The sequence below is a fragment of the Phragmites australis genome, chromosome 7, assembly GCF_958298935.1.
Source record: "Phragmites australis chromosome 7, lpPhrAust1.1, whole genome shotgun sequence".
In the NCBI taxonomy this organism is placed as follows: domain Eukaryota; kingdom Viridiplantae; phylum Streptophyta; class Magnoliopsida; order Poales; family Poaceae; genus Phragmites; species Phragmites australis.
The window spans coordinates 21,266,002-21,287,904 of record NC_084927.1 but is presented as its reverse complement, the minus strand read 5'-3'; positions in this window follow the sequence as shown (position 1 = coordinate 21,287,904).

The following is a 21,903-nucleotide window of genomic DNA, read 5'->3' as shown; positions in this document are numbered from 1 at the left end:
TTCGCCGGTGGTGGCGTGCCCAGAAAGGGAGGGCACGAGTTCCAAGGTGCCATAAATGGAAAGCAACCATCATGGGCTGCTGCACGGAGTGACCGGGGGGGTTGAAAACATGCCCCCGTCTGGTCTGTTCGTCATGATGTCATTCTGCAATGGGCGCCGCGGAGAGGGCCCACCGGGCAGCCACAGAACGGCCCGGCGTGCCCGCTCGGTCAGAGCGGGTCTGACACAGCAGGGCGGCAGGCGGGGCGCCTTGGGCTTCGCAATGTTATCCCGAGGCGCGCCGGATGACGCGGGATGGGACCCATGCATTAAATGTCCCCACGCCTCCCTGCCAGGCCATGGCAGGGACTGACACCGAGCGTGGCAGGAGCAGTTGGAAGTGATAGGCCATGCGCCCTCTTAAATGCAGCATCGGGCCTTTCACTGGTTGACACCTCACCTCTGGACCTCTTTGGGGGCCACCGGCGAAGGATTTCTGAGGTCGTCGGGGAACCGAGTGCTTGGGGTCACTGTTCACAGCCCCAAGCACTCTCTCCTGGATATGCCCTTTCTTGATACTCGGGGAACCAAGTGCTCGGGGGCCACTATTCACGACCCCGAGCACTCTCTTCCGGAATTGGCTGTTCGGGTCCTCGGGGAACCGAGTGCTCGGAGGCCACTGTTCACGGCCACGAGCACTCTCTCCCGGACCTAACTTCCTTGTGTCCTCGGGGTACTCGGGTGCTAGGCGGCCACTATTCGCAGCCCGGAGCACACCCTTCCCGGTACTCGGCTTTTCTGGTCGTCGGGGGACTTGAGTGCTCGAGGGCCACTGTTCACGGCCCCGAGCACTCTCTTCCCAGCACTTGGTCTTCTCAGGTCATCGGGGAACTCGGGTACTCAGGGACCACTGTTCATAGCCCCGAGCACCCTCTTCCAGGACTTAGTCTTCTCGTACCTCGCGGAGATGATCCCCGCGGGAGGGCGCCACGTGGCAAACTACTGACCTGGCCTCGGGACTTGGGGACCCCTGGTTCCTGTATCACCGACAGCGGCCTCCGGGCCCATTGGCATGTGATGTCCCTGAGACTACGGATGGGGCCCTCGTCTTCATCGAGGCCAACCCCAGCACCGACGCTACATGGCGTGTCTTCAGGCGCTAGTCTCTCAGGCCCAGTTTTCTGGTACAGCCCAGTGGGGAGCCGAACGGACGCGCGTCCAGCCGACTCCCGAGGCGCGTGATAACGAGGCAGGCGGTGCGCGTGGCAACCGCGCAGATCGAGGGTAGTGTGCCTGACAACCACGCAGACCGAGGGAGATTCGCCTGGCGCTCGCGCCGGTCAAGGAAATTCATCTCGCCGAACGCGCCGCGGCAGGCGTCGTTTGAAATCCCTAAGATATAAAAGGAAGAGGGGAGCGAACCGTTGCCCCTTTATGCCATCTTCGCAATCAAGCCTTCTTGCCTTCTTCTTCTTCCTTGCGCTCGAGAGCTCTCGCCCTCCATTAGGCCAACAGCGCACTCTCTAACCGCACAGTTCCAGCACACTCCCCACCCCGAAACAATGCCGTGGGCAGGAAGCAGCCACCGTGACAAGGGGCCCGACAACATACTGCCAGAGTCGAGGATTGGCAACGAAGAGGGAGTGGAGAAGGTCCACAAGTTGATGGTGCCCGAAGGCCAGCGGGAGGTCTCGGTGGTGATGCCGGCGAGCTTCCCACCCATCATGGACCGGCTGGAGTGCATCATCGTCTTCGTCTCCTCCGTGGCGGCCGGGCTGGTGCCGCCATTCTCGACGTTTTTCCTTCAAGTCTTGGACACATTCGGCATCCAACTGGCGCACCTGAGTCCGAACTCGGTGGTCATTTTGGCGATCTTCGTGCATTTCTGCGAGATGTTCGTTGGAGTGCCGCCGTCGGTGGCGCTGTTCCGCCACTTCTTCGTGTTGCGGCCGACCGGGAAGAAGAGAGGCTCCTCCACCACGGGCGTCGCCGGCCGCTGTAACTTACGGCTGCGGGACAGCTTGGCGGAGCTGTACATCCCCCAAGTGTTGCGGAGCAAGTGGGACGACTGGCGGCGTGACTGGGTCTACGTCGACGTCAGTCCCCATGACGGCCTCGTGCTGCCGGAGACGGTGGCGGAGCCCCAGAGGTCGATCTTGGAGACGGCCCCAGTGGAGGATGAGCGGATGCGGCAATCTGAACCGTATCGATGATCTGTGCTAGGCGGGGCTGATGTCGGTGATGGTGGTGGCAGACTACCAACGCCGCCGCCTGGCGTCCCTGCGGGAGTGGTCCCACCCCAGCTGGATGTACACAGGCCCCCACGACATCACCAGGACCCAAATCAGCGAGAACGGGGACCTGGATGAGGGAGCGCTGGCGGGCCTGCTGCGGGTGGTGACTGGCGTGGAAGACCTGACCCAGGCGGTCCTTCCCCGGGAGCAATTGGTGCTCTGCGCGGACCCTAGCCGGGTGGCGCTGCAAGCGACGCTACCCAAGTTCGACGCAAAGGGTTTGGTCGATCGGCGGGGGCGCCGGAACCCCGAGACCATTCAGATTCCTGGGGTAGACGAGGAGACAGGTGGCGCGCGGAGGACCAACGGCGAGACGCCGCAGGTGGAATGCCGCAGACGAGCGGTAGGGAGGCCGTGGACGGTAGGCCGCAGGCCGGCCGTGGGGCTGCCACAGGCAGCAGCCATCAGGCCGGCGGGAGAGGTGCCATCGGCAGCGGAGCGGTGGCCCCAGGGGACAAAGGAAAGCGCCCACGGACGTTCGTGCCTCAACCCTCGTCCTCGTCGTCACCGTCGCCTCCACGGCAGTGGCCGTCGGTAGGCGGCGCGAAGGAGGGAGGCCGGGCGACCAGTCGTCCAGCGCGGAATCCGCGACGGAGGCGAGGTCCAGGGCGCGGGACCCCAAAGACCAAGGCCGGCACAGCGGGGCTACAGCGGGTGCCCGGGCCGACCGACTGCCGGGGGCAGAGCCCCTCGCCGAAGAGGAGGAAGGCGGACCCCGGGCCGAAGCTGCAGGGCCCGGAGTTCAAGGTCCCGGAGTCCCGGTGGCAGTACCGCGGACCGAAATCGACGTAAGTCTTCTCCTTTTCCCGAGCACATTTTGCTCGGATGCAAGTTAGGGGACTAACCTTTCTCTATTTTCAGGCCGTCCAAGGATGCCGCCGGGTACCAAAGGCGACCGGAGGTGCCGAGGCCGGCTCCTGCCCCCGAGTCGAGCGCGCCGGCGCCTGAGCCGAGCGCGCTGGCAGAGCCGAAGCCGCAGGCGCCGCCCTGCACCGAGCCGAGGGCAGCATCCGCACCCGAGCAGCCGGCGCCGGTCGAGCCCGCCCCGAGCACTTCGAGGGCGGGGTAAATGGCTGCGGCGAGGGCGGTGCCGATGTGGCAGCAATCGGGGACCCCGAGCGCCTCTGCAGAGAGGGCTCGCAGGGGACCCAGCGCCCGGTCGTCGTCCAGCCAGGCCGCAGAACCCCTCCCGGACGTGCTAGGAAGCGCGCGGCAGGTGATCGAGCGGCTGTAGGCGGCCGTGGCGGGGGAGCGGGCGCAGCTCGAGGTGGACCACGCCGCCCTCGTCGAGGAGAGGGGGCGTTTGGAGGAGGTCGGACGGCTTTTGGAGGCCCGCATTGCCTCAGCCCGCGCCACCCATGAGAGGGCGATGCGCGCGATGGCCGAGGAGCAGGAGGCCCTGGAGGAGGTGCGCGAGGAGGCCGTCACCGCGCAGGAGGAGGCCAACCGATTGGGGGAGATATCGCGGTAGCGGGCCGTGGAACTGCTCGCCAGGGAGCGTCTCGTCCGCGCTCGGGAGGAGTTCATCGTGCAGCGTGAGAAGGCTGTGGAGACCACACAGGCAGACTTTGCCCGCCGAAACGACGAACTCGAGCGGAGTCACGCCGAAGTCCTCCGTCGGGAGGAGGAGGTGGCGGTCCGCGAGACTAACGTCGAAATCACGGCGACAGCTCAGGACGCCCAGGAGGAGCAGCTTACCCTGCACGAGGAGGAGGCTGCCACGGCGTCGGTGGCCCTAACTGCTCGGGACGAGCAGGCCGCCAAGTGGGAGGCCGAGCTGGCCGCCCAGGAGCAGGCCCTTAATGCCCTCGCCGAGCAGGTGAAGCGGGGCCAAGCCGAAGCCCCGACGACCAGCGGCATCCCGACCAGCGCGGCCGAGGGTCGAGACTGTCGTCGCCGAGCGGGCCATCGTCAAGCTGATGATGCGAGACATTCTTCGACAAGCACGAAGGTCCGTGAGGGTGGCCGGGCTCGGGTGAGTCAACGTGGGTGAGAAGGGAATGGATCAAGAGACCATCAGCCACATCGCCCTCAGCTTCGAGGAGATCAGCCGGCAATTGAAGGCTCTTCCCCGGGCTGTGCAGGAGTTAGCCTCCCAGGAAGGGCGCGCTCTGGCCCAAGCGGTGGCCGAGCACATCCTGGCCTGCTACCGAAGCCGGGACCCCAACTTCTCGCTGGAGCCAGCCCGGCAGGGGGTGGTCGAGGCTGAGGAAGGGGCCGCCCGGGAGGCTATCAAGGGTGTCGCAGCCGAGGTGGCGGCTTGCTTCACGCGGGAGCCGCCGCCGGTACCGAGCAGCGGCAGCAACAGCGAAGACTCCTCGCCACCTTCAGAGCCCACCGACCTAGATTAGGCTTTTGTTTTTTGTTTCTTGACTTGTTGTAAATATGGGAGTGATCCCTCTGAATGGTTCTTCTTTTTTGAATATAATGAAAGCCTTTCTTTGGGATCGCAACTCCAATGTTCGTCTTGATGCTTGATGAAGTCTTTTTAGCTTTTCACTTGATGTCCCGAGGAGTATTTAGCTCGATCGAGCCCGACCTTCCCCCCCCCCCCCCCCCTCCAGAGAACGAAGTCGCCCTGACCACTCATCATTCGAGTAGTGAGACCAATCTGCTCGTTCAGCCCCCGAGCCCTCACGAGTCCGCAGCGGCTAAGTCAAGAGACAATGGCACGACCTTTCTTGCTCGGGAGATAGGTCGATCCAGCACAGAACACGCCACGACCAGTGAACACTTTTCCACTTTGCGACCACTCAAACAAGTAGACCAGTGACACGTGCGGGCGGAAATGCGACCAAGAGTCCCCACGGTTTGGTGGTGTCCGGGCTAGGACGAACGGGACCGAGCACCGACAACCCGCCCCCAATGTCTAGGCTCCCGACCACTCTTTGCTCAAGCGGTAGGATTACCTGAGAACCCAGAGGCTCGGTAGTGCCCGGGGTACTGCCAAACTGGCCGAACACCACGACCACCATGAAGGACTTCGGTCAGACATCGCCGTTCGTACGGTACACCCGACTACTGTCCGTTCTGTCGTTCCGGAAAAAGCGAACACGTGGGCAGGGTTTTGTGCGCGAGGAGACCATCTCGCCGAACAGATTAGAATGTGAGGGTCCCGAGGATAGCTCAGGAATGATAGGTTGCTGAATAAGTAAGAATGTAAATTCGTATGACTTTAGCCACTCACCGGATAGCTGTCAGCCTTTCGACCGATCGATCCAGGAGGGGTATGCGCTCCGAGCTCGGGGTGCCCGGGAACTTGGTTCCCTTGGACGGAGCGCCCAAGCACTGGGAAGCATGAGAGGGAGCCAGGGACCAGGCGGTCCCGACCACTCGTGCCCGAGCGGTAGGACTGCCCGAGGACCCCATAGGCTTGAGCAGCGCCCTGGGCACGGAGGCCCTTGCGGTCGAGCTGCTTTTATTCTCGGTTGTTGATCTGTAAACTTTAGAAAATAGGAAAAGATTCTTTGTTTGGTGCGCTCTGTTAGTACGGTACTCATTATAGACTGCTCTCGTTTTTGCCCCGAGACCTCTCGAATTCCCGGACCGGCGAAGTATACAGACAGAGGCATAACCCAGAGGTCCTATGGTTCGGTGGCTCCCGGGAAGGACTGACCAGACCGAGCACCAACAGCCTGCCCCTGGGGCCTAGGCTCCCGACCACTCTTTACTCAAGTGGTAGGATTACCCGAGAACCCCAGAGGCTCAGTGATGCTCGGGGTACTGCCATGGCACCGGACACCATAACCTACCACAACAGACTTAGGTCAGCGGCAACTGCCTGCGCGCATACCGATCGGGATTCTTTTATCAATGGGAAAAATGAGAGAGCATGTTTTTCTCGCACAATCGAGCATCTCACCAGACAGATTAAACATATGGATTCCAGAGAGAAAATAAAATTTGAAATAAGAACTAGAAAATGAGAATATATATTGACAATTTTGTATAAGGTTGGGTGACTTACATGGTTGGTGGTAGCCCCTGGCCAACTTGAGCGGGGACGGGGGGTGGCCTGGTTGGCCCGAGCACAAACATGTCCACCTAAGGATAAAACTTACGCAGATGCTCGATGTTCCACGCGTTTGGGAGCGGCTGCCCATCCTCCGCAGCCAGCCGAAACGAGCCTTGTCGCGGGACACCGATCACGGTAAAGGGGCCTTCCCATATAGGGGACAGTTTATTCCTTCCTTCGCGCGATTGGACGCATCAGAGAACTAGATCCCCAATCTCGAGTGACCAGGCCCGGACGTGACGCTGATGATAGCGCCGTAGGCCTTGCTGGTATCTGGCTGCTCGGACGGCAGCACGTCGTCGGCGCTCTTCCAAGTAGTCGACGTCGTCGCGCCTTCGCTATTCCTATTCACCTTCGGAGTAGGCGTGCACCTGAGGGGAGCCAAGAGTGAGCTCGGAGGGGAGGACCGCCTCAGAGTCGTACACGAGGAAGAATGGCATCTCCTCGGTGGCGCGGCTTGGCGTGGTCCGATTGGCCCATAGCACAGCAGGTAGCTCGTCGATCCACCCTTTCCCGTGCTTTGCGAGCACATCGTAGGTCCGGGTTTTGAGCCCCTTCAGTATCTCAGCATTGGCACGCTCGACCTGCCCATTGCTCGGGGGAATGGACCCAGGATGTCCAGCCCCCAGACCGTGAAGGGCCATAATAGGGGGATGGTGTGAAGATCCTAAGCTGGCTGGTGAATCAGCTTTGCGTGGAACTGGCACGCACTGTAGCGCCGAACCAACTCGGAAGCATCCTGGAGAACTGTAGGCCAGTAGAAACCTTGCCGGAAGGCCTTCCCGACCAGCGTGCGGAACGATGCATGGCCACCGTACTCGCCCTCGTGGATCTCAGTGAGAAGCTCACCGCCTTCTGCCCGGGTGATGCATTTCAGGAGGACACCATCCGTGCCGTGCCGGTAGAGACCCCCGTCTACTATGGCATAGCGTTTGGACTGCTGTGCAATCCTCTCGGCAGAGGCATCATCCCCGGGAAGAAAATTTTCTTTCAAGTACCCTCGAATCTCGTCGATCAACGAGGCATCTTGAGAACCGCCGGCAAGCGCAGTGCACTCGCTGGGTGGTGGCACCCAGACGGGGCTCCTCACTGAGGGAGCCGCCTGGGTTCCCTCAACTAGGCTCGAGGGTTCCCCTTCATCCTGGTCGGCAGGCAGGACGGAAGGCCGTGTGAGCCTTTCTTCAAAGGCTCCAGCAGGGACGCGCGCACGGGAAGAGGCCAGGTGAGAAAGGTCATCGGCTAGAGCATTGTCGCGGCGAGCTATGTACCGCAGCTCCAGGCCGTCGAAGTGTCTCTCCAGCCTCCTGACTTCCACCACGTACGCCGCCATTTGAGGACGTGCACTGGTAGTCCCTGGATACTTGGTTGACCACCAGCTGGGAGTCTCCCTTGACCAGCAGGCGACGAATCCGGAGGCCCACCGGGGCCCGGAGGCCGGCGATGAGGCCTTCATATTCCGCCATGTTATTGGTTGCTCGGAACTGCAGCTGCACGACGTACCAGAGTTCTTCACCCGTTGGGGAGGTGAGAACCACACCGACCCCCATGTCTTTCAGCGTGAGGGAACCGTCGAAGTGCATAACCTAGTACCCGCACGCATCGTGCCCGGGATATGCGGAAATCTCTTCTCGGTCAATCTCGAGGACAGGCGTCCACTCCGCCACAAAGTCAGAGAGCGCTTGGTTTTTGATCGCCTGGTAGCTAACAAACTGCAGATCAAACTCCGCCAGCTCCATCGCCCACTTGACGATGCACCCAGTGCCTTCTCGGTTCCGAAGGATGGGTCCCAGCGGATATGTGGTAACCACCGAGACCTTGTGCGCCTGGAAGTAGTGCCGCAGCTTACGAGAAGCGACGAGCACGGTATAGAGCAGCTTCTGGACTTGGGGGTACCTTGTCTTGGCATCTCAGAGGACTTCACTGACGAAGTACACCGGTCGCTGTACACGACGGGCCCAGACTGCGGCTTCACCCGAGGTCTTATCACAGCCCCCAAGCTCAGCGGCGTGGTCGGGGCTGGCCGAGTGCTCGGGCTCGGCTCCCTGGTCGGGAGGAGCCAGGTGCTCGGGCTCGACTCCCTGCTCAGGAGGAGCCAGGTGCTCGGGCTCGACTTCCTAGTCGGGAGGAGCCGCGAGGACTGGAGACTACTCGGGGGCGGCTGGGAGCTGGGACCCAGCACCTTGCCCCGAGCATTCATCACGCTCCACCACCAGTACCATGCTCACGACCTGAGGTGTGGCCGAGACGTAGAGCAGTAGAGGCTCACACTCGGAAGGGGCCACCAGTATGGGCGGCAAGGTGAGATACTTCTTCAAGTCGCGGAAGGCCTGCTCGGCCTCCGGCGTCCAGTCAAAGTGACTGGTCTTCTTCAGGAGTTTGAAGAGGGGGAGTCCTCGCTCCCCGAGCTTGGAGATGAAGCGCCCGAGGGCCATCATGCAGCCGGCGAGGCATTGAACTTCCTTGAGTCGAGCCGGGGGTCGCATCTGCTCGATGGCCCGGATCTTCTCTGGGTTACCCTCGATTCCTTGGCTAGAGACCAAGAAACCAAGGAGCTTGCCCGCAGGTACCTCGAAAACACACTTCTTGGGGTTGAGCTTCAAGCGGGTAGTGCGGAGACTGTTGAAAGTCTCGGCCAGATCTTCCAGCAGGGTGGCGCGGTCTCGGGATTTAACCACGAGATCGTCGACGTAAGCCTCGATGTTGCGGCCAACCTGCGAATCAAGGGTAATACGCACGGCGCGCTGGAAAGACAACCCAGCGTTGCGCAAACCAAATGGCATTGATACATAATAATAAGTCCCCACCGGAGTGGTAAAAGAAGTTTTTTCTTCATCCTCTACGGCCATGCGAATTTGGTGATAACCAGAGTTTGCATCTAAAAAACATAAAAGATTGCACCCAACGGTTGCATCTACGATCTGATCTATGCGGGGTAAAGGAAAAGGATCTTTTGGGCAAGCCTTGTTTAAGTCGGTGTAGTCGACGCACATGCCGAGCTTGCCATTGGCCTTCGGGACGATGACTGGGTTTGCCAGCCACTCAGGGTGGAGGACTTCTCGGATGAAGCCGGGGTCAAGGAGCTTACTTACTTGCTCCCGGATAAACTCCTGACGCTCGGACGCCTGCCGCCAGACTTTTTGTCTCACCGGCCGTGCGTCCGGGCACATAGCAAGGTGGTGCTCGATCACCTCCCTAGGGATCCCAGGCATATCGAACGGCTGCCATGCAAACAAGTCGACGTTAGCCCGGAGGAAGGTGACGAGCGCGCTTTCCTATTTGCCACCCAGGTCACCACCGATTCGGACGACCTGGGAAGCGTCTTCGCCCACCATGATCTCCTTCGTAGGAATGGAGGCATCGTCAGCGAGTCGGGGTTTGGATGAAGAGGGTCCCAGGCCCCCTGGGTAACCTTCGACCTCGGGCCGAGCTGAGGCCAAGGTCGAGTATAACTGCTCGGCGCAGGATACGGCGCTGCCGGTCTCAGCGGGCGTGAAGATGGGGCCTGCAGGGCCCGGCATTTTAACCGTCAGGTATGCGTAGTGGGTGACCACCATGAATCGAGCGAGCGCTGGGCACCCGAGGATGGCGTTGTAGGGGAGGGGGAGTTCCACGACATCGAAGATGACGTTCTCTGTCCGGAAGTTGTCCCGACTCCCAAATGTTACGGGCAGCTCAACCTGCCCGAGGGGTAGGGAGTGCCCTGGCATCACCCCGTAGAAGGGGAGCAACGGTTTTAGGCGTCTGGAAGGCACCTGCAGCTTCTCGAAGACTTCCCGGGAAAGGAGGTTTAGGCCTGCACCCCCGTCAATTAGCACTCTGCTGACCTTTACGTTGCAGATGGTGGGGGACACTACCAGGGGTAGTCGCCCCACGCCTGCAGTACTGGCGGGGTGGTCGGTCAGGCTGAATGTGATCGGGGAGTTCGACCACTTCAGGGGCGTTGCGGCCTCCGTGCTCGGGGTCACCGAGCACACCTCGCACCGCATGGTCTTGACGCAGCGGCGGGAGGAGGACGTGTACGTGCCTCCATCGATGAAGGCGACAGTGTGCTCAGGCTCCTGGAAGCAGAGCTCTTGGTTGTCGTGGGCGGCTCTGTCGTCGCCGCCCCTACAGGGCTCTTCACGGTCCCTCTGGCGCCGCTCGATGAGACCTTTGACCATGCGGCACTCCGTGAGGTCATGCCACTCGGTCTGGTGGATCTAGCACCACTTCCCTGGCTCGGGCCTTGCAGGAGCGGGGGCCCTTGCGGGAGCAGGAGCCCTCGCGGGAGCCGGAGCCCTTGGGCGCAGGCCTTTTGTCGGCGGCCGCCCGACTCGCTAGCCGGCGGTCAGGCTCCTGTGCTGGCCTATGGGAGAGGCCCTGGGCCAGCGCAACAGGGAGAGCCTCGCGCCTCCTTCCCTTTTTCTTTTCCCGCCTGTTAGAGCGGGAAGGACCTGGTTGATCGGCAGCGGGTTGCTCAGGGTGTGGAACGTGCCATGCCCGAGCCTCCGCCACCTTGGCGCACTTGTTGACCAACGCGAAGAGTTCCGCGGTGGTTTCGACCTCGTGCGTGCCCAGCTTTTCGAGCATCCGCTCGTCGCGGACACCCTGCCGGAACACGATAATGATGGCGTGGGGGGTTATCCGCGGGATGGTGTTGCGGACCTGGCTGAAGCGCTGTATGAAGCTCCGCAACGTCTCCCCCTCCTATTGTTTCATGGAGTGGAGGTCGCACTACAGGCCGGGGCGCGTGAATGTGCCCTAAAAATTATCTACAAACTTATGGCAAAGGTCATCCCAGGAGAAGATGGATCTTGGGGGTAAGTTCATAAGCCAAGAACGGGTAGAGCCCCTCAAGGCTACATGGAAATAATTGGCCATCACCTTTTCACTACCGCCGGCCGTTTGGACAGCGGTGGTGTAGATTTAGAGGAACTCGACGGGGTCGATGGACCCATCGTACTTCTCCGGCAGTTCTGGCCGAAACTTAGTGGGCCTGTTGACCCGACGGAGCTCGCTGGTGAAGGCACGGCAGCCTGTGCCGTACCCTGCTGCGCGGGCAACGCCTTTGGGCGGTGAACGCTAGCGAGCCGGGGAGCCCCGGCGGTCACGGGCTGGCATGGAGGAGGCCTGGTCCTCAGCTTCGGCCTCATGCCGGGACTCCCGTTGGCGCTCAAGGGCAACACGCCCGTCTTCGACGGCCCTCCGCTCGTTGAGGTGCAAGCGGAGGTCCTGAGCTTCGGAAGTGGCTAGGGGGGCGGCACTCCGCTTGGAGGCCCCCCGGCCGGTTCGGCCGCCACCTGAGGATGGACCGGCCTTGGTTGCGCCGCGGTGAGAGGTAGCTCGGGAGCTTTCGGCCAACACCTGACGGTGAGCCGTGCCCACCAGAGCGACCACCTCCTAGAGCCAGTGGCCCTCCAGGGTTCCCCCCCCCCCCCCTGTCTAGACTGGCGGGTGCCTGAGGAGAGCTTGCGCTGCAAGCAGCGCGCTCCCAGGACTGGCATCGCCAAAGGCTATCCTGCGCTGTAACGTCACCCGGCGCTGTCCAGACATGGACCTCGCGGGAGGAGTTTCTGCCACTTGCTGGGGGTTAGGCGGTGCGCTTACAACGGCAACGGCGGCCCTACTGGGCCCAGCTCCATGGTCCCCATGAGAGGGGAGTGCCGTGCGGGCGGACCGTGGCTGCTGCTGAGGAGCAGCAGCGACTGGGGCCTCCTGCGCGAGGGGCTCCATTTCTTCACTGGAGCTGGAGCCGGTGCGTCGGAGATGATGACCACCTACCATTTTTTCTGCAGGAAAACAAAATAAATTCAGGGATGCAACCACCCTACCTGGCGCGCCAGCTATCGGAGGGTGAACTCCTTAAGCAAGGATCCGGAGAGACCCCTTTGAGATTCGGCTAGGGGGATGATTCTGAATCTGTTTTGAGGATGAAATAAATGGGCGTAAATGCAACGGCAGGTGGGATGGAAGGATCGGATGCAGAATGCAGTAAATGCTCAGGAGGTTTTTTAGACAGGTTCGAGCCGCACTGAGCGTAATACCCTACTCCTGTGTGTATGCTATAAATGCTCTGAGAATGTCTCTCAGAGATGTTGTTGGTTACAAGAATATTTGTCTATCCTAAAGCTTCGAGCTCCTTGTTCTTCGGTGATCTCAACTTCTGTTCTTGTACTGGATCTCTATCTTCTTCCTCGGCTTCCTCCTTGTCTGAGAATCCCCTTTTCTGTGTCGACCGGCCCTTCCTTAAATACTCGCCGGCGGTGACGTGCCCAGAAAGAGAGGGCACGAGTTCCAAGGCGCCACAAATGGAAAGCAACCATCATGGGCTGCTGCGCGGAGTGATGGGGGGGTTGAAAACGTGCCCCCGTTTGGTCTGTTCGTCATGATGTCGTTCTGCAACGGGTGCCAGGGAGAGGGCCCACCGGGTAGCCACAAAACGGCCCGGCGTGCCCGCTCGGTCAGAGCGGGTCTGACACAGCAGGGCGGCAGGCGGGGCGCCTTGGGCTTCGCAATGTTATCCCGAGGCGCACCGGATGACGCGGGATGGGACCCATGCATTAAATGTCCCCACGCCTCCCTGCCAGGCCGTGGCAGGGACTAACACCGAGCGTGGCTGGAGCAGTTGGAAGTGACAGGCCATGCGCCCTCTTAAATGCAACATCGGTCCTTTCACTGGTTGACACCTCACCTCTGGACCTCTGTGGGGGCCACCGGCGAAGGACTTCTGTCACACCTGGTTTTAACTGCCAAAACCAAATGCGGCTTATGTGTGCCTAGGATGTTCAACACACATAAGGACGTCTCAGGTGAAGTAACAAAAGCAATACTTTTATAGAATAAACGTTAAACTCTTACAGTAATTGACACATATTGTCTTCTATGAAGATATCTGCAGCGGAACAGAAGCACCGGTACCCAACAACACCGCAGACAACTGACCGGGAGACACGCGCCTAGAACGTCACAACCTCATCTTGATAGTCTTCAACATCTTCACTCACTGAGTAGCAGCATACATGTCGCATGGTATAGGGAAAATAGCAAGTGTGAGTAGATAGAGTACTCAGCAAGTGGGGGAAAGTAATGATATGCAGGCTTATATCAAGAATAGGCTAACACATGGTAAATTTGCGTAAATGCGAGTAATGAAAACACATTTGGACTCAAAAATATTAAGCATTTATTATGTGAATGTAACACATACAGTCCAACACGCAGCATATAAGGCTCCCCACCTTGCACACCATAACCATCTAGTACTCTCTATACCAGAACCATAACCACAACCATCTAGTACTCCCTGTACTAGAACCATAACCACAACCATCTAGTACTCCCTGTACCAGAACCACAACCACAACCATCTAGTACTCCCTGTACTAGAACCACAACCAAACCCATAACCACAACCCACTAATCATGTGAGGATCCAAGTCTCTCATATCCGTGAGCACAGCTGTTATAACAGTTTTACACTCTGCAGAGATTGTCCAGCTTTCCCCATGAGTCAGTAAATTCCATGTTGCCGTGTTTTCGAAACACTTAACACACGCCAGTGGTGTGCCGCCAAGAATCACTGAATGACATTTGCCACTAACCAGAGACTAATCCAGTATGTGTCTGCCCACTAGGTTTCACTGCCAGGCTTTACGAAAGCTAAGCTCCTACCCAGAAGCTCCCTTTTGTGCTGACCTAACACACACTGGATAGACTCTAATCAGTATGTCACGTCTTACCCATATCAGCCTCGTGGTTGGTACATTACTTCTTGGGTTGTCGCTCCACGAACCGGTCCTTACATAGGTTACTTGAGCAAATACTAAACCAACATCATAACCATGACAACCATCAAAACTACTTTGCTCAAGGCCTAAGGTTCCATGTTGCTAGACCATTAACAAATTAACGACCATTATTGCATATGTTCATTAGTCAAGATTTTGACACTTCTCAACATCCCAAAAGCATGGCTAAGCAATCTACTCCACAAATACACCTAACCATAAACCATCCAGGTTCCAAGGGATGATAAGGGAAAATCTAGGGAAAACCATAACATAGGTGACTACCCATCATATTGACAGACATTGCATGCAATTTTGTAAAACAAAACATTTGAAAACATAGGTTCAATATGATCAAGGACACTTGCCTTTTTCCCAATGCTGCTTAGTGTTGTCAAAATCTTGGTCTTGAAGTCCCTCGAACTGCTCCAGAATATTATCGACTAATCGCGAGAAATACCGACAAACAACACAAAGCAAACACTAAGAACAACATACCAAACATCATTAAAACACTTTAAAAACACTATGGTTGGATAGGGAAGATTTTAGAAACGTTTAGACACAAGAATCGCCTAAATCGGAGTTAAGATGAAAAGAGAACAGTTTTTGGGAGATGGATTAGGCTGAAAAGGAAAAACTAGTTTACTGGAGTTATCTTCCTATGGGAAAGGTTTTATTGCACAATCACTGCATCAGGTTTGACAACATTATTATGCAAGATTCAAGAAGTGTAGGGCAAACTAGACTTCACTGACTAGGCTAAGGAGAATGATGTGGCGCTGACTTGGCATGCTATGCAAGTACCATCTTGGATTAAAGAAGGGATACACTGAGATCTAGTATCGACCACCTATGATGGATCAAAAAGTCCGAAGGTTGTGCTTCTAGGTTAAAGATACTACTGGTCACTCTATGTAGCGGTGGTGGTTCGGGTTTCGTCGGAGATGGCGATCGAACGCGTGGCCACAGACATCAATGTCGGCCTCAGTGGTGTTTCAGTGAAACGAGGGAAGCATGACGTAGAACGCGGAAAGACTAACTTAGTGGTATGGTTGGTTTTGGAAGGGGTCATCCAAGGTAGCGGCAAAACAGCGATGACTGCTTCTAGGTTTGGTGGTGACCACGAACAGATGCAAGAACGAAGACGCTCACGTTCTAGGAGATTGGCTATAAAATTTGAGAAACCATTTGAACAAAGATGTTCATATATCCCAAGAACACAATGCTATGGCTTTGTATTGGGTAGATCATCTACTAAGAGGAAGAACGATCAACGGCGATGAGACGGGTGATGGCTGCGATATGCTGTGGTTGGCAATGGCGTCCTGGTCGTGTCGCTGTCCAAACAGGGATGGGTTCCTAGGGTAACGTAGAAGACTCAATGGGACACGCTGTGACGTGATTGGTGCATCCATACGGCTTTTGGATTGACGGGGGACGCGAATGCAAATCCGGTGCGCGCGCAGAACGCGTCCAGAAACCGGACAGCGGGTATGTCGACCTTGATTGCGGTAGTTTGGCTACTCTACTGGCTGAGCTAGTTGGTGAGGGCGTGGGGAACATCATGGGACATGCACCGGTCAAAGGGCTTGGTGATTTGACCTCTGGTCGGTCGGGAACATCGATTCCAATCGGCTACAGCGCGGCTGTCTCACGGCTGTCCGCGACGGCGACGACCGCGGCAGCGTAGATCGGGCTTTGGCCGGGGCTAGGGCTTGGATAGGGACTTATTATGATGCTAAAACAGTAGTAAGGGAGGAGAAGAAGGGGTCCTCACATTGCTTTGATGGTCGAGGAAGGAGGATTCGCGGAGAAGATGACGTAGCGCATCAAGGGCGGCGGCGACAGCAGCTCCGGCGAACGGCTGCGCTCCGGCGACGCACGGACAGGGAAGCAGTGATTTCTAGGGCTTGGAGGCATGGAATAGGGGTAGTAGAGGGTGTTCAATTCATATATATAGGGCTAGGGGCGGCTGGTTGAGGTGGAGTCCAAACCGAACACGTATCGGATTCGAATTCGAGTCGGTTACGATTTCCTTTTTCAAAGCTCTGTATTCCGAGGATGATATCTCCATCGTCCGGACTGCAAATTGGACGTTTCTTGATTCTAAATTATAGTACTCGAAACGTTCTACAACTTTGGTAGTCATTGGAACTTTTGAAAACATCATCTTGATTTCTAAAAATGCGCCACAAGATAAACTGTTTGAACTCGGACTTCTCTGCGCAGCACTGATTTCGAGGGCTATAACTCTTAGCTTCATTATCCAAAAAGAGGACTTCCATAGGTTCAAATCGAAGCTCTCGACGAGATCTACAACTTTGGTATTGTCAAGATTTCCATTTGAGGCCGTTTTGGACTCCGAAACGTCATGGAAAGATGAGGCTGTCCAGGACTCCGCGAAAATTTGCAGATTTCGTAGATCCTTTGTTGGGCTATCTAGAAGACTTGGCTAAGGGTTTGGACTTGAGCAAGATTGAGCCTAAAGACACTTTAGGTATATCTAGGATTTAGAAAAGAAACTTTTGCAAAGAAATTTGAATAGGGTTTGAATTCGAATTGAGTTTGGAGTGAATTTAAGAGAAACGAAAAATAAGGTTGATCAAGAATAGGACTAGATAAGGAATTTGAATTTGGATTTGGGTGGAATTTGAGAAATAGGAGTGATTGACTTTAAACAAGGATTTGTATAAGATTTGAATTGACCTGGAGAAGTATCAGGTATGATCAAAGATTGAATAGATGATGAATTCAAAGATTTTGAATTCCAACCATTAAGATCCTTAACTTATTCACTACTGAGTTTTGTAAAAATCTTTTCAAAATCTTTTTCAATCAAAACACCAAAGAGAAAGAAAAATAAAAAGAACTCTAATGCATTTACCTGGCTCCTAACAAAACTCAACATGCAATGCACAGAAAATAATAACCTATATTGATTGATTGATTAAGAAAATAGGTTTTAAACCTATACTACTTGTGAAGCTATTCAATACTCTTGAAAAATTTTAGAAATTTGAGAAATCTGAAAATCAGGGTGTTACAACTTCTGAGGCCGTCGGGGAACCGAGTGCTCGGGGGTCACTGTTCACAGCCCCGAGCACTCTCTCCCGGATATGCCCTTTCTTGATCCTCGGGGAACCAAGTGCTCGGGGGCCACTATTCATGGCCCCCAGCACTCTCTCCCGGAATTGGCTGTTCAGGTCCTCAGGGAACCGAGTGCTCGGGGACCTTTGTTCACGGCCCCGAGCACTCTCTCCCAGAACTAACTTCCTTGGGTCCTCGGGGTACTCGGGTGCTTGGATGCCACTTTTCGCAGCCCCGAGCACACCCTTCCCGGTACTCGGCTTTTCTGGTCATCGGGGGACTTGAGTGCTCGAGGGCCACTGTTCACGACCCCGAGCACTCTCTTCCCGGCACTTGGTCTTCTCGGGTCATCGAGGAACTCGGGTACTTGGGGACCACTCTGGGATCAGACTTTCAACTGTCAGCTCTCTTCACCATTGGAGTACCTTCTTAGCCTGCCGAGACATCTTTGAGGCCACTACTTACTTCATTGACATCTCGTCTGCCCACTGGACCTCTCTGTTTCCAGAATTCGTTGCAACCCACCATTCCAGCTCAGGAGCCTCCTATTGTGCCTCCAACTATCTCACAGCCTGCGCTAGATGAGGTCAATCCTACACTTCAGGAGGTGCTCAGTCATGTTGATCAGGAGATGGCCGCCAAGGGTGTCTACACCTCCAACTCTGACCCTCGTCCAGATACAGTGCAGAGTCAAACTGCAGCAGGAGAGTCCTCTCCAGCCGATGACGCTGTTGTTGAGCTTATCTCGTCTACATCTGACTCTAAGACCGATGCCTCTCGGTTCGTGGTGCAGCCTTCTTGGGTAGTGCTGGCTCCCTCATCGCCTCCATCTCCAGATGTGTAGATGTGTTCTCCTTTTGGTGCTTAGATGCCAAAGGGGGAGAGATTCTAGTGTTAGGGGGCTTTTGGAGAGAGATAGTTAGATTTGAGTTCTAGTGAGCTTGCTAGTTTCAGGGGGAGTCTAGTTTAGCTTTTGGGTAGCTAAGTTCAACTTGTTGGATCTCATGGATTTTGATGTAATGACAGGCTATTTGGTTCTTAATCGATGTGTTTAGCTTGCCATCACGTTGTGTTTTATTTCATGCGTGCTTAAGTCTATTTCTTCTAGCATGATATGTTGTTCTAGTGCTAGGCTTTCTCTTGCTTTATTGTTATATGCTATCAATTGCCTAGTATGATAGGGTGTACTTCAATTTATATCTATATCTTCTCATATGTGTTGTCATTAATCACCAAAAAGTGAGAGATTGTAGCATTTATGCCTCTAGGTAAGTGGTAAATGTTTTGGTGATTAATGACAATTGTATCATTGTGACTAACAATTTATTTTGAAGGGAATAAAAAATTTAGTTCACAATGATAATTATGTATTCTTGGTCCCTAAGGCGATTGTGGATGATCAAAGGACTTGTGCATCAAGATTAAGGATCTTCTAGTTCTAAGTGTTACAAAGGATATGAAGGACACATAGAGTAGTATAGGTTATTTTTCTTTAGTCTTTTGATCATACTATAAAGAGGGGCTAAGAGTAGTAGTTTGACCTAGTGAGTCTAGACTTGGTTTGATACACACTTGTGAAATTCTAGCACTAGGTAGCTTATAGAAGCCCATGATTGACATGTCGAGAAGCTAGAGCTCAAGAAAGTTTCAATTGGATGAGCTCAGAGAAAATTTACCTCACCGTATGATCCGGTCTATGTGAAATGATCTCACCGGAGTATATGGTTATCTCAAGATAGAAAACACTCTATATGCACCGGATGCTCTAATAAACAAAGTGATTTAATCACCGGATGATTTTCTGGGTGACACGTGGTCAAAATTGTTAGAAGTGTTACACCGGATAGTCCGGTGTTAGTGTGGTGAGAGCACTGGTCTATTTTCAGCAAAAGGGGCATTGCCAGGAAAAATTAAATTTCAACTCACCGGATTATCCGGTGATGCAATGATAACAGCACCGGACTATTTATTCCAAAGGTGATTCCAAGGCAAGAATTCTGAAGCTCAGTTCAGCGGATTGTCTAGTGATCATGGTGTGTACACCAGACCAATTCTTGTAGAGAGTAGTTTTTGGTGGCAGAAGAAACTTCAATCACCAGATGGTCCAGTGAAGGCAAGAATGGATCATCGGAGTAATATTTCTAGAGAGGGTTGTTTCGGTTGGATTGAATGAGTTCTACTCACTGGATAGTCCGGTGATAGACACATATGAACACTGGAGATTTTCTACCAGAGAAGATTTTTAGGGTAAAAGAAGTTTAACCCACTGGATAGTCCGGTGATGTCAATAAAATCATCACCGGAGCATATTTTCCTGAGAGGGTTGCAACATGCAGTTTGGCTTGTTTCTATGCATAAGATTGTCCAGTGTTAGGTCGATGTTCACCCAATGATGGCACCGGACTATTTCTCAGTAGTAACGACTAATGATAGCTGGCACAGCAACAATGGAAGTTTGTACTCACCTAATTGTCCGGTGTGAGTAAGGAGATACTCACCAGATCATTCGGTGTTAACAAAAAAAAGTGGGTGGTTAGGTAATGGCTATAATTTGGATCTCTAACCTATAAATACCCCTCCACTTGGTTTCCATTTGGCTCTCCCATGACTCAGAGGAGTTCATACACTGTGTGTGTCATCAAGAAGCAAGAGAGAACACTTGAGTTGATTTCCAAGTCCATAATTGAAGATTAAGGACATCATTAGTCCTTGGAGAGTATCAAGTGTGCATCTAGCTATAGTCTAGACTTCATCTTGGTCAAGTGAAGCTATTAGCTTGTTACTCTTAGTGGTTGTTAACACCTAGCTGGTGTTTGGTGATTGGTGGTGTCTCAGTGAGCTCTTGGAGTTCTTGTGGAAGCCCCGCGAAGAGCTATGTACTTGATTTGATGCTCACTAATCTGGAGATGGAGAAGTGGCAATCATGAGGGAGCACTTGAGTCTTGGTGACTCAAGAGGGAGCAATATCCTTGGTGGATGCTCTAACGAGGACTAGGGAGGAGTGACAACTCCTCGATACCTCGGAAAAAAATCTGGTGTTCTCATGTCTATTCTTTACTATTTTGTAATTTAATTTGAGCATTTATATTCTTGCAAGCTTTCAATTCTGTATTTTCTTAGTGTCTTTGCTTGCTTGTTTAGTTGCCTTCCCCTAGCTTGTTCATGTAGTCATATTTCTTTTCATCTAGGCTAAGGTTGCTATTTGTTCTAGTTTTCGGTAGAAGCTTCTTATTGCCCAATTCACCCCCCCCCCTCTTGGGCCATTCGATCCTTTCAGGAGGGTTTAGAGGCAAAGGTGCAAGAGGTGCGAAGGGATCACGGGAGGTAGACAATGATGGTGGGGTGAACGTTGAGTGGGGCCCCCCTCTGCTTTTATACAAGGTGATGGCTCTTGGAAACGTCTCTTCGATTGACGTTGTGGCATGACTCTAGAATATCCTGCTTTACCGTCATGTTGCATTTAATGCCCGACGCGTGCAGGAGCAACAACTCGAGGAACTCGGCGCACCATGCTGAATGCACGCGCGTTTTCCCACCATAATCATGATCTACTATCATGTAAAAGATTCTCACCACTACCCAAACTTTCCGCTGCTGTGGTCCAACTTTCAAACTCGACCAATGATAAGTCTTCTCCTCGCCTGTCCTTTCACAGGGCTGGGACGATATTTTTGGGCTAATAAAAAATCTTACATGGATGGACCACCTTCTCGAGGACTTGTTTGAGAACTCGAAAACGTTCAGAATCCTAAATAGATAATTTGAGAACCCAGATAACCAAGGTAAATGCATCATCCTAATCGGGAACCCGAGTCTTATTCGATGATGCAGTCGGACAAAATGCTTATCTTTGCTAACCAAGTACTTGACATATTAAAGCCTCATTTCACAGACTGGTGGGGGGCTTGACGATGACTACTGGATGATTATCATATCTGGTCATCCTATGGTTTCCTGTAATTCTTGGGGCATATCTATATCTCCGAAAAGATGATCCATGGATGAATCAAAACTACCCGTAGGTACCAAGGGTATCCCGTAAATAGAAAATTTTATCTTTGAGAATGGGAATGAACATTCAGAGGACGTACGACGCCCCCAATATATATGGAGCATGGGGACCTTATGGAGGGATAAGTCATTAGGATCCAACCAGCGATAGAAGGCTAGATGGCAAAAGAAGCCATTTGACTTGGTTAGATCTATCTAGACTAGCTACGCACCCCTAGTAACAGTCCATGAGATCAACACAAGACAAACATAAGGTTATTATCCTAAGGGAGGCCCAAACCTGTGTAAATACCCCTCCGTATGTTCCTTTGGTACGTCTACTCGAGGCATCCCCCATCTATTCTACAAATTTGTAAGATCGTCGACAAATTCATGTTCAATTGAGTTTGACCCCTTTGGTTTCTTTGTGAAGATTCTCAACATAAAACGGGTAATCAAGAGGCTAATGGTATCTACCCTTTCCAGTCTACCAAAAGCATCACCTTGCCTTCGGCATTTGTAGCCTAGTCCTCCACAGATTTGCATCAATGTCTCGGCCATCCCGGACGCCAGTGCCTTTCCAATTTATCTTCCTTTCTTTTACCTTCAATTGCAAATAATGGCAGCTCCTCTCATGTATGTAATGCATGAAAACTAGGGAAGCATGTTCGCATACCCTTCTCTGCTGCCACCACTATTACCTATTTCCCTTTTTAAATAATACATTGTGATATGTGAACTCCCATTGATAGCTTCACTTGCTATAAGT